Consider the following 10,445-nt stretch of genomic DNA (forward strand, 5'->3'; position numbering starts at 1 on the left):
CTTGTTTGTTATTACAGTTCATGTTTATATGCCTACTGCTTGTTAGTATGTGATAGTTTTAAACATGATATCAGTAGATATATAACTGTGATTACATTAGTTATGTTATGTTCTCTATGGCTTTAGAAATGGCACGAGGACGCCCAGCTAGAAGGGCACTAGCTACTGAGCCCCAGCAAGATGCAGACAGTTCAGTGCCTCCTCCAGACCTTACAGCATTAGTGGCTCAGTTACAGCAGTAGCTAGCTGAACAGCAACAGGAAATAGCCACCTTAAAGGCTAATCAGGAGAGTACCCCCACAGTTACCCCGGAACCGAACCTGACGACTCCAGAAGTCTTAGAGGTTCCATCAGCTCAGCCCACAGCACCAGCACCAGCACCAGTACCCGCACCAGCAGTCCCCGCAGCTGAGCCAAGAAAGGAAGCCTATCTGATCCAGTGGCAGCGAGTCAAGCCAGAGAACTTCTCAGGCACTAGTGAACCATGGGATGCACAAGCCTGGTTTAAAACACTGGAGAGCACGATGGAGCTTCTGGACTGGCCAGAACACGAGAAGGTGAAGTGTGCCTCCTTCTGCCTGACAGGAGACACACGCATGTGGTGGGAAAGAATCAGAACGAAGCGCCCAGTGAACCAGATGTCATGGGCTGACTTCGAAAAGGAGTTCTTTGAGGAGTTCTTCCACATACGGGTTACAAACCGCCACTACGACGAGTTCACTGAGTTTCGTCAGGGCAACCTTTCAGTTGAGGAAGCCGTGAAGAAATTCAACAGGTTGGCTCGTCTATGCCCAGAGCTAGTCAGCACAGAGAAGGAACGAATCCGGTTGATGCTCAAGATGCTGAGGCCAGAGATAGCAGTGAACGTGGCTGGTGGCATACATAGGCCACAAACCACAGAGGAGTTAGTGAGCAGTGCCTTGACCACAGAGCATTACCAGAACAGCATAAAGCAGCAGAAACAAGTCCCCTCAGAGTCCAAAGGCCAAGGAAACTCTCACACTCAGAAACAGCAAGGCCACAGCTCTAACTGGAAAGGGAACTCCAACAGCAAGCGCAAATCAGGGAGTGACCAAAAAGGAGGACCATCTAGCAAGCAACCCAGTTATCCAAAGTGTGCTACTTGTGGGAAGTTCCACCCAGGGGTTTGTCGCAAGGGCACACGAGGATGCTTCGAATGTGGACAAGAAGGGCACATGGCCAAGCAGTGCCCGAACAAGACCGGTCTTCCTCAGCCACAGCAGATTCAGTATACAGGCCAGCCAGCTCAGTTATATCAGATGCAGGCCGCTATAGAAGGTCGACTTATCAGCCAGGGCAGATTAGAAGCCCCTCCAACTACGGCGAATGTGAGGATCTACTCACTCACCAGAGAGGACGTTAGCATTTTTCAGTATAGTGCTACTGTTCTATTTGATACTGGGGCAACCCATTCATATATAGCCAGGGTGTTCTCCGAAAAATTAGAAATACCCTCAGAGGTACTCAGTGGTCAGTTTTTGACGGCACTACCTTCGGGGGAGATCATGGCATCCACGCACTGGCTCAGAGCAGTGCTGGTCATTATAGCAGACAGGGAACTCTTTTGTGATCTGATCCTGTTGGAAATGACTGACTACGACATCATCCTTGGAATGGACTTCCTGATCAGATACGGTGCGTCCATAGAGTGCCGTAAACAGAAAGTCGTATTCCAACCCGAAGCAGAAGCACAGTTCGAGTACATCGGAGAACCAAAGAGAAAAGCCAGAAAATTTCTCTCAACTATGAAGGCACAGAAGTTGATGGATTCGGGTTGTACGGGGTACCTAGCACATGTAGTCAATACCAGCCAGGACAAGGACCAACAGCTAGCAGGAGTCCGAGTTGTATGTGACTACCCAGCAGTCTTCCCTGAGGAGTTACCAGGCCTAGCACCAGTCAGGGAGATTGAATTTGAGATAGAGCTCTTCCCCGGCACCAATCCTATTTCCAAAGCGCCATATCGCATGTTGATTCTAAACATAGGTGGTACTTGTTTCATTTTCTTATAGATTTATACTTGAAATTAATCTTTTAATTTCTTTTACTTTTACTTTTCTTTCTTCTTCTTTTTTTTCTTTCTTTCTTCTTCTTTTCCTTTCTTCTTTCTTTCTTCTTCTTTTCCTTTCTTGGACCTAAGCTTAGTACCATCTTATGCGCGCTCTCTAATAGTGACTGAGGTAGCGAGCCTCCAGTCCTATGAGGATAAAGACCTCGGTCTTACCAGGGCCAAGACCTCGGAATTGGTCACCTGGATTTGTTTAACGACAACCTCGGAAGTCAGATACTAGCCTCTTACTTTAATTTACTTGTTATCTTTTCTAACTAGACCTTAGTCTCTTCCTTACTTGTGGTTACCTATAATCCTCAAAAGGTTTAATAGGGCACATAATCCTTCCACTAAAATATGTGGCTATTCATCTTATTAAAATAGCAAAACAACTAACTACATGCTTTAGATTAAAGAGCTATGAAAAGCTAACTAACACATATATGCATATGTATCAAAACAAGAAACTAGCAATTAAATTATAATTCAACACTGCTCATGTTATTTCAGTAGCAAATGAAACCTAGTAATAAAGGGATCAATGCTGCACATACCCAATAGAATATCATGTTAACAAACTAACAAAGGCTGAATTTGAATGCTATTAAACAGGCTGATCATATTTATTAAATAGCAAAGAACTAACACTTTGTATTGAGAATAAGGTCGTTCGTATTCAAGAATATTCACCAAAACTAATATGGCCACTTAGACAACCTGCTGATCATGCTTACTTATTATCTAGGATTACCTAACTCAAAATGCTAAAGGTCAAGGGCTATTTATGCTCATCTGTGTGGCCCAAAAAGGAAAACAACTTGCTGGAAAATATGAGCAGTAAGTAGATGTACACGGACACTACACTGAAATGCTACAGGCATGCTGGAAACATGAACAACATGCTGGAATTAAGGTTGTCCGGCTGTTCCCATTGATGCAGGCTTAAAACGTGAGCTAGGTGCCATAATTGGAGGTTGTTCGGACTGATACAATCGAGGCATATTAATCACAGAAAACTCAGACTTCCCACGCCAATAGGTATAGCTATTCGGCTTGACAAAACCAAGCAATGAAAGGAAAACTCTAGCATACAATCCTACCCGACACAGGAAAATCTGAAAGCAAGGAAAGCAAATCGAAGCTAGCAACTCCTACCACAGGTGAGTAGTAGTTACAATGCTTTCTTGGAATTCCAACCGAAGGGAAAAAAAACTCTAGGGCTTCGGTTAGTTCGGATCTTTAACCTCCCTTGCGCCCACAGACCCTCTTCGACGGGGAAAGCTCGAATCCGTGAGGTTCGCCGGAGAGAAACCTTCACCGGCCGTCGGAGGGAGGAAACTAGGGTTTCGGCTTTTTGTTCGGGCAGAGTCGTGCACGCACGAAGAGGAAGAAGAGTAGCATTAGGGTTCGGGAAAGAAATTAACCCTTTATAACCTAGGTTTTATTTCTGCCCTTTAATATCACTTAAATACATCTCGCTACATACTTGGTTAACAAATCACGCGCAGCCCAGTTGGTTGGCTGCGTTCGGTTAAGTCGGGTTCGGCCGGAGGTCTTGGGTTTGAGTCTCAACTTCCATATTTTTGGTCAAAACTTCTTTCTTTTTGTAAACATACTAAACGACCTCCAAAAATTACGTAAAAATACTCTAAAAATTCCTAAAAATCTCTAAAATATTTTAAAAGTATTTCTAAATGTTTTTGAAGACATTTAGAACTTGAAATAGGGAAAATTGGGTTGTTACACTGGGCGCCCCAAGCCTCTTTTATAAAGAGGGTCAAGGCTGAAGCTCCAACAACAACTCAAGAACTATTCTCCTGTGCTCCTGCGACGCTGCGATGCTCTTCTGATGACACGCTCTTCTTTTAATTCCTTGTTCTTGTCGGTATACTTTTATTTTAAAGAAATTGTAATTACTATTGTAATATTCTTAGAATTGCTAGTGAATTGTCCATCGAAAGTACCCTCGTGTGCGGGTCTTGGAATAGGAGTCGACACAGGCTCCGAACCAAGTAAAAATACCTACTCGTGCCAATTCTTCACTTTGTTCATTCTTTTTCCGCTGTGCACTTACTCTACGATATTTTTTTTCGATATTCACCCCCTCCTCTATCGAACGCCTACAATCCAACATAGAGGACGTCGTTGATTGAATTCCTCCGATCAGGTAGCGCACCAGCCGATCGGGAAAAAGTTAGTTTATTGAAAAAGAGGGTCGGACGGTTCACATTGATCGGGGAACATCTTTGTAAGAGAGCTTTTACAAGACCGCTACTCAAGTGTGTTGGACCAGAGGATGTGGAGTACATCATCCAAGAAGTACACCAAGGCTCCTGCGGAAGTCATCCATACGGTCGATCACCGACTTGAAAGATCTTCTTGGTCAGATACTTTTGGCCCACGCTCCAGGAGGATGCCACTTAGACGGTATCTACTTGCCTGTCATGCCAAAAGTATCACAGTGTCCCGCACTGACCGACCAAGAAAATGAAGGCATCCATGGTGTCATGCCCGTTCGACCAATGGGGCACAGACATCGTTGGACCGTTTCTAATGGTGACCAATCAGCAAATATTCCTACTCATGGCAGTGCATTACTTCTCGAAATGGGTGGAACTTGAGCTATTAGCAAGGATAATAGAACATATGGTCATCAAGTTTATCTAGCAGAACCTCCTGTGCCGGTTTGACATCGCTCATCGGCTCATCTCAGACAATGGGAGGTTGTTCGCCGGTCGAAAGCTTAAGGAATGATGGGAAGGCTATGACATTCAACAAGCCTTCACCTCGGTGGCTTACCCTCAGAGCAATGGTCAAGCGGAAGTCACTAACCGGGATATCCTCAGAGGTCTACGAGTTCGACTCGACCATGCGGGAGGTAACTGGGTCAATGACCTCCCCAGTGTCTTGTGGGCCCTTTGCACGACTCCAAAGGAGGTGATCGGTGTAACCCCATTTCAGCTGATGTACGACGGGGAAGCGGTGGTCCTCGTGGAGGTCGGAGTAGAATTCGATCGGGTGCAACTCTACGACGAGGTGAATGTCAAGCGGAGACTCATGGAGTTCAACATGGTGGATGAGGCACACAATAAGGCTGCCATTCTGCTGATGGCCTATAGACAATGGATGAAGTAGAATTACAATCAAAGGGTGATCCCGAGGTCCTTCTAGGTCAGTAATCTAGTGTGGAAAAGAGTAAAGTTGGTCAGCAACGTCGCCAAACTCGAAGCTCCCTGGGGAGCTCCTTACAAAGTCAGTCAGAAGCTCCGCTCGGGAGTCTACTATTAGAACCTTGGTGGTTGGCTAGAAGGGGGGTTGAATAACCTCTGCACAAATCAAGCAAAAAGAACCTTTCTCGGACAAATAATTTAAAATAATACTTGCATAAATATAGAATGAATAATAAACTAAAAGACAGAGGCATATCAGGTTTACTTGGTTACAACTGGGGAGGTTGTTAATCCAAGGCAGTGAAGTCGCACTAATTTTTCCTTCAGATGGAGAAGCCTTTTTACAACAATGAGAGCTCAAAGTGACAAAGCTAAATAGAAAATAAAGTGTGTACAAGAGTTGCTTAGATCTTTCTTATTGTGGTTAGCTTCTGGGAGCAGGGCTATTTATATAGCCCTGCTCGGGGCTCTTGGAAGGGTTCCAGGCACCTGGAATGAGATAATATTTTATTCCTGATGCAATGGTACGTGCCATGTTAGAGTGTATACTAAAAGCCTAGCTTTTGGTATAAATATTTATCTAGAAATAAGAATCACATTGGTCAAATGTCTACATTTATGATAAATGTAGTTGTTCAATTAATTTATATTGTAGATAACATGGTGTGTGGTGTCACACACAGAGGATCATGTTATCAGTACCTTATAAATTATAAACAGTAGCTCACGACCATAATGGAAAGGAACAAACCATTGGAAGGTCGTAGTGTAATTAGGTATTAGTTTATCTTAACTATATAATTACACTAGTACACTTAGAGTGTATTGAGTAGGACCATTAGAGGTTGTTTCTTTTATACTGACTTTATAAAGAAACAAAGACCTCAATTATTATGGAAGTGTGTGCTCTTAATCCTAATATAATAACAAGCACATATATTTGATATTTATTTCTTTAATTTATCAATGGGTGAGATTTAGTTCGATGAATCAATAAGCCCGATAAGTTGGGAAATGATATCACTTATAGTGTGTGTTGTTGATTATAGAAGGAAACTGTGTCCTAGTGATCTAGGTTGAGAATGTCCCCAAGAGGAGCTCATAAGGATTGTCATGTTAAACCCTGCAGGTGGACTTAGTCTGACATGACGATAAGGTTGAGTGGTACTACTCTTGGAGCTAGATATTAATTAAGTGAGTTGTCAGTAACTTACTTAATTAGTGGACATTTGTTATATTAAACACAGGGAGACTGACATACTCATAATAAGAAGGAGCCCAAAATGTAATTTGGGATTGGTGCGGTAGTTCAATAATAGTTCTTTAGTGGAATGAATTATTATTGATGAAATTAAGTTGTGTGTTCGGAGCGAACACGGGATGCTTAATTTCATCGGGAGACCAAAAGCAATTCCTCCTCTCGGTCCCTATCGTAGCCTCTAGTATATAGAGATTTATACCCATCGCATACCCACCTTCTTACCCATCCAATGGGGCCGGCCAAGCTAGCTTGGAACCCAAGTTAGGGCCGGCCAAGACCAAGTGGATGAGCCATGTAGGTGGCCGGCCAAAGCATGGGTCCCAAGCTTAGGTGGCCGGCCACTAGAATATTAAAAAGGATTTTTATTAAAATTATTTCTTATGTGGATATTATGATTTTAAAAGAGAGTTTAAAAATTAAAAATTTCCTTTTATAACTTTCTACAAAAGATTAAGAGAAGAGATTAATCTCTTTCCTTATTTGTAGTTTAAAAGGATGATTTTAATTTTTGGTAAAAACTTTCCTTATTTGTAAATCATCTACATGTTTAAAAGAAAGTTTAAAATTTGAAATGTTTCCTTATTTGTTGATTAAAGGAGGATTTTAAATTTTAAGAAAAACTTTCCTTTTTAACCATGTTCATGATTTAAAAGAAAGTTTAAAAATTAAATATTCTCTTTTATAAGTTTCTACAAGAGATTAAGAAAAGATTTGATATCTTTTCTTATTTGTAGATTAAAAGAGATTTTAATTTTTAGAGATAACTTTCTTTTTATCCACATGTTTAAAAGAAAGATTTTAATTTATTAAATTTCCTTTTTATAAACCAATCATGAAGGGATTAAATTATTGGAGAAATTTTATAAATTTCCGGAAATAAATTAGGAAGTTTTAATTCTTGTTTTAATTAAAACTTTCCTTGATTTGGGGTTTGAGGTGGCCGGCCATTGTATTTGAAAAAGGAAATTATTTTTAATTAAATATTTTTTCCTTTTCAATGGAAAAAGAATTAAGGAAATTTTTATTAAATTTTCCTTATTTGCCAAGACCAAGGATTATAAAAGAGGGGGTAGAGAAGGCTTCATGGTTAATGATCTCTATTCTTTTCTTTTCTCTCCTCTTTGTTTTTGGTGGCCGGCCCTATTTCTCTCCTCTCCTCTTGTTGGCCAAAACTTATCTCTTGGTGGAGCTTTTGTTTGTGGCCGGATCAAGGAAGGAGAAGAAGGAGAGAAAGCAAGCCTCGTTTCTAGTATCCCTTGGAGCATGGTGGTGGTGGCCGAACCTCTTCATCCTAGAAGAAGTTTTGATGGCCGAAACTTGCAAGGAAGAAGAAGGTGCTTGGTGGTTCTCATCTCGGAAGATCGTTGCCCACACAACGTCCGAGGTTAGAAGAGGAATACGGTAGAAGATCAAGAGGTTTTTCTAAAAGGTATAACTAGTAATTTTTATTTCCGCATCATACTAGTTATTTTTGGAAATAATACTAAATACAAGAGGCATACGATTCTAGTGTTTCGAATTTGTTTTCGATATAGTGTTCTTTTGTTTTTCTTTTCCTTGTGATTTGATTGTTCTTTTTGGTTGACCTAAAGTTATTTTAGGAAATTAAATATTAGCTTTCCATAAAAGGTTTTGTCTAGTCGGTGGTGGTTGTTCCCATATCCAAGAAGGCCATGTGCCTCGCTACGTCAGTACTGGGAACCAATTATGAAAATTAATATTTAATGGAATTAATAACTTAGGTGATTTGGATCAAACGTGTTAAGTTCCGCAGGAGATCCAAGTCTAAACCTAAAAGAACAAATAGATTAAGTTTTGGATCAAGCGTATTAAGTTTCGCAGGCGATCCAAAATTTAATTTAAAAGAACACATGGTAGCTAGGAAAAGGTTCAGACCTTTGCACAAAATTTTTGTACAGTGGAACCTCTAGATTTTCCGAGTAGCAACCAACAATTAGTATCAGAGCTAGGGTTTTGCCTCTGTGTATTTGGTATTAGGTTAATTATGCACATGTCATACATAATTTAGGCAGGTTAATAGTAGGATGTGCTAACTTTGTGGATGCAGGATCCAACTATTATGACTTTTAGTTATTATGTGTGTGATTGGACCCTTGGACATGTCAAGGGCATTTATATGTGTGTGCATGATTGTATTATAAAATACAGCAGGAGCTGTATTTAGTTTTATTAGGATTTTATTTTTGATCTAGATACATGTACATTCCTTTTATGGAATATATGATCAAAAATATAAAATTCTATTTTTGTCGCGGATCGAATCTTGCAAAGCGTGGAACCTTCTAAGGATCAGAGGCGCAGCGGAACTAGGAGCAAGATGGATGCGACAGCTAGACCCGGTGGCGGTGGCCAAATATGGCAGCAGCTTGGGATGACAACACACGGAGGATAACTAGAGATAAAAGCCATAATAGTTGAAAATTAGTTTTTCTATTTATTGCTTTTATATTGTGCTGTGTGTGCATGTTGGTTTACATATTTAGTAGGCTAGCATAGTTAAAATTCCTCATTTATAAATAACTAAGTGGGAGAGGGATTTTTAAGTAAATCCCATGGTCTCCATTACCGGTTTGTAAGTGATGCAAACAAGCTTGCACGTTGGCTCTGAGTGCCTTCCTCCATAACGGATGAGCTTGTTTGTGGATCACTAGAACAGACTTCCATTTTTGGATGACTATAGGAAGTTAATTAAGAGCGTGTGATCTTCTCCAACGGAAGGGGCATAATCTTATTAATGGACTTAGTGTCAAGTAATGGTATACACTTAGACACATCTAATAGTATCCTCCCCATCGGAGTCACTGCTATTATTTGTGTGACCAAATGATACCAACTATTAATTTTATTTGTCAAAAAGTTAGGTTGACAAGATAATAAAATTAATGGGTTAAAACCCTCCTTTTACAAATGTTGAATTTGTATACGTCCACACTAACGTGGCATGCAAAATTCACGGTGATTGAGGTGTTGGTGAATTTAAATAATATTGTTTGAGGAATCAATGCTATTTTAAATTCAAAAAGTTTTGACCAAATATTTGAACAAAGACAGATCAACTATTAATTTTATTCGTCATAAAGTAAAGTTGACGAGATAATAAAATTAAGGAATAAAATCTCCTCTTCGATTTTGTATACACAAAATTCATGGAGATTTTAAGGAGTTGATCTTGACCAAATATTTTTGTGATTCTTAGGATTGAAAATGTTTGTCAATCCCTAGTAGTCATACTATAGAAAAGACTTAGTAGTCCAAATTGTAATGATTGGAAATAGGACTTAGACATTAAGGTAGACTGTCTTCTTAGAACTAAGAACAATATAGGTGTATTTAATTCATTAGTTGAAACATGTTTAGTGGTGTTATCTACCAGAACCTGGAGTGTAGATACAGATGTCATCAATCATGTCCGCAATTCATTGCAGGGTTCCAGGAAACCCAGCAACTAAATGAAAATTAAAACACCATCCACATGGGCACTACTGTAAAAATGGTAGCTGTTGCAGTGGGAGATGTTTATCTTTTGATAAGAATAAAACATGGATTTTTGAGTAATTGTTTTTACGCACCAAGTTTAGAAAGAACTAGTTTTCAGTTTCTAAACTATTCAAAGAACTTGATATTCTGTCTCTTTTAATAACAAAGTTGTTATTAAGAAAAAGAGGGAAGTTATCTGTTCTGCTACGTTGGTTGGCAATTTATAAATCCAATAACTCTCACGATGCAACAAATGGAAATTAGTAACACATCTTCTAAATTTAAGAGAAAGTAACCTTCGAAAATGAACCAATTATATCTTTGGTATCTAAGGCTAGGTTATATTAACTTGAGTATGATTCATTGGTAGCTGATGAACTTTTGGGTTCGTTAGTAGTGGAAATCTTTCCAACCTGCGAGTCTTACTTGGAAGGAAAAATAACCA

This window comes from Zingiber officinale, chromosome 10B (assembly GCF_018446385.1).
Source record: "Zingiber officinale cultivar Zhangliang chromosome 10B, Zo_v1.1, whole genome shotgun sequence".
Lineage (NCBI taxonomy): Eukaryota > Viridiplantae > Streptophyta > Magnoliopsida > Zingiberales > Zingiberaceae > Zingiber > Zingiber officinale.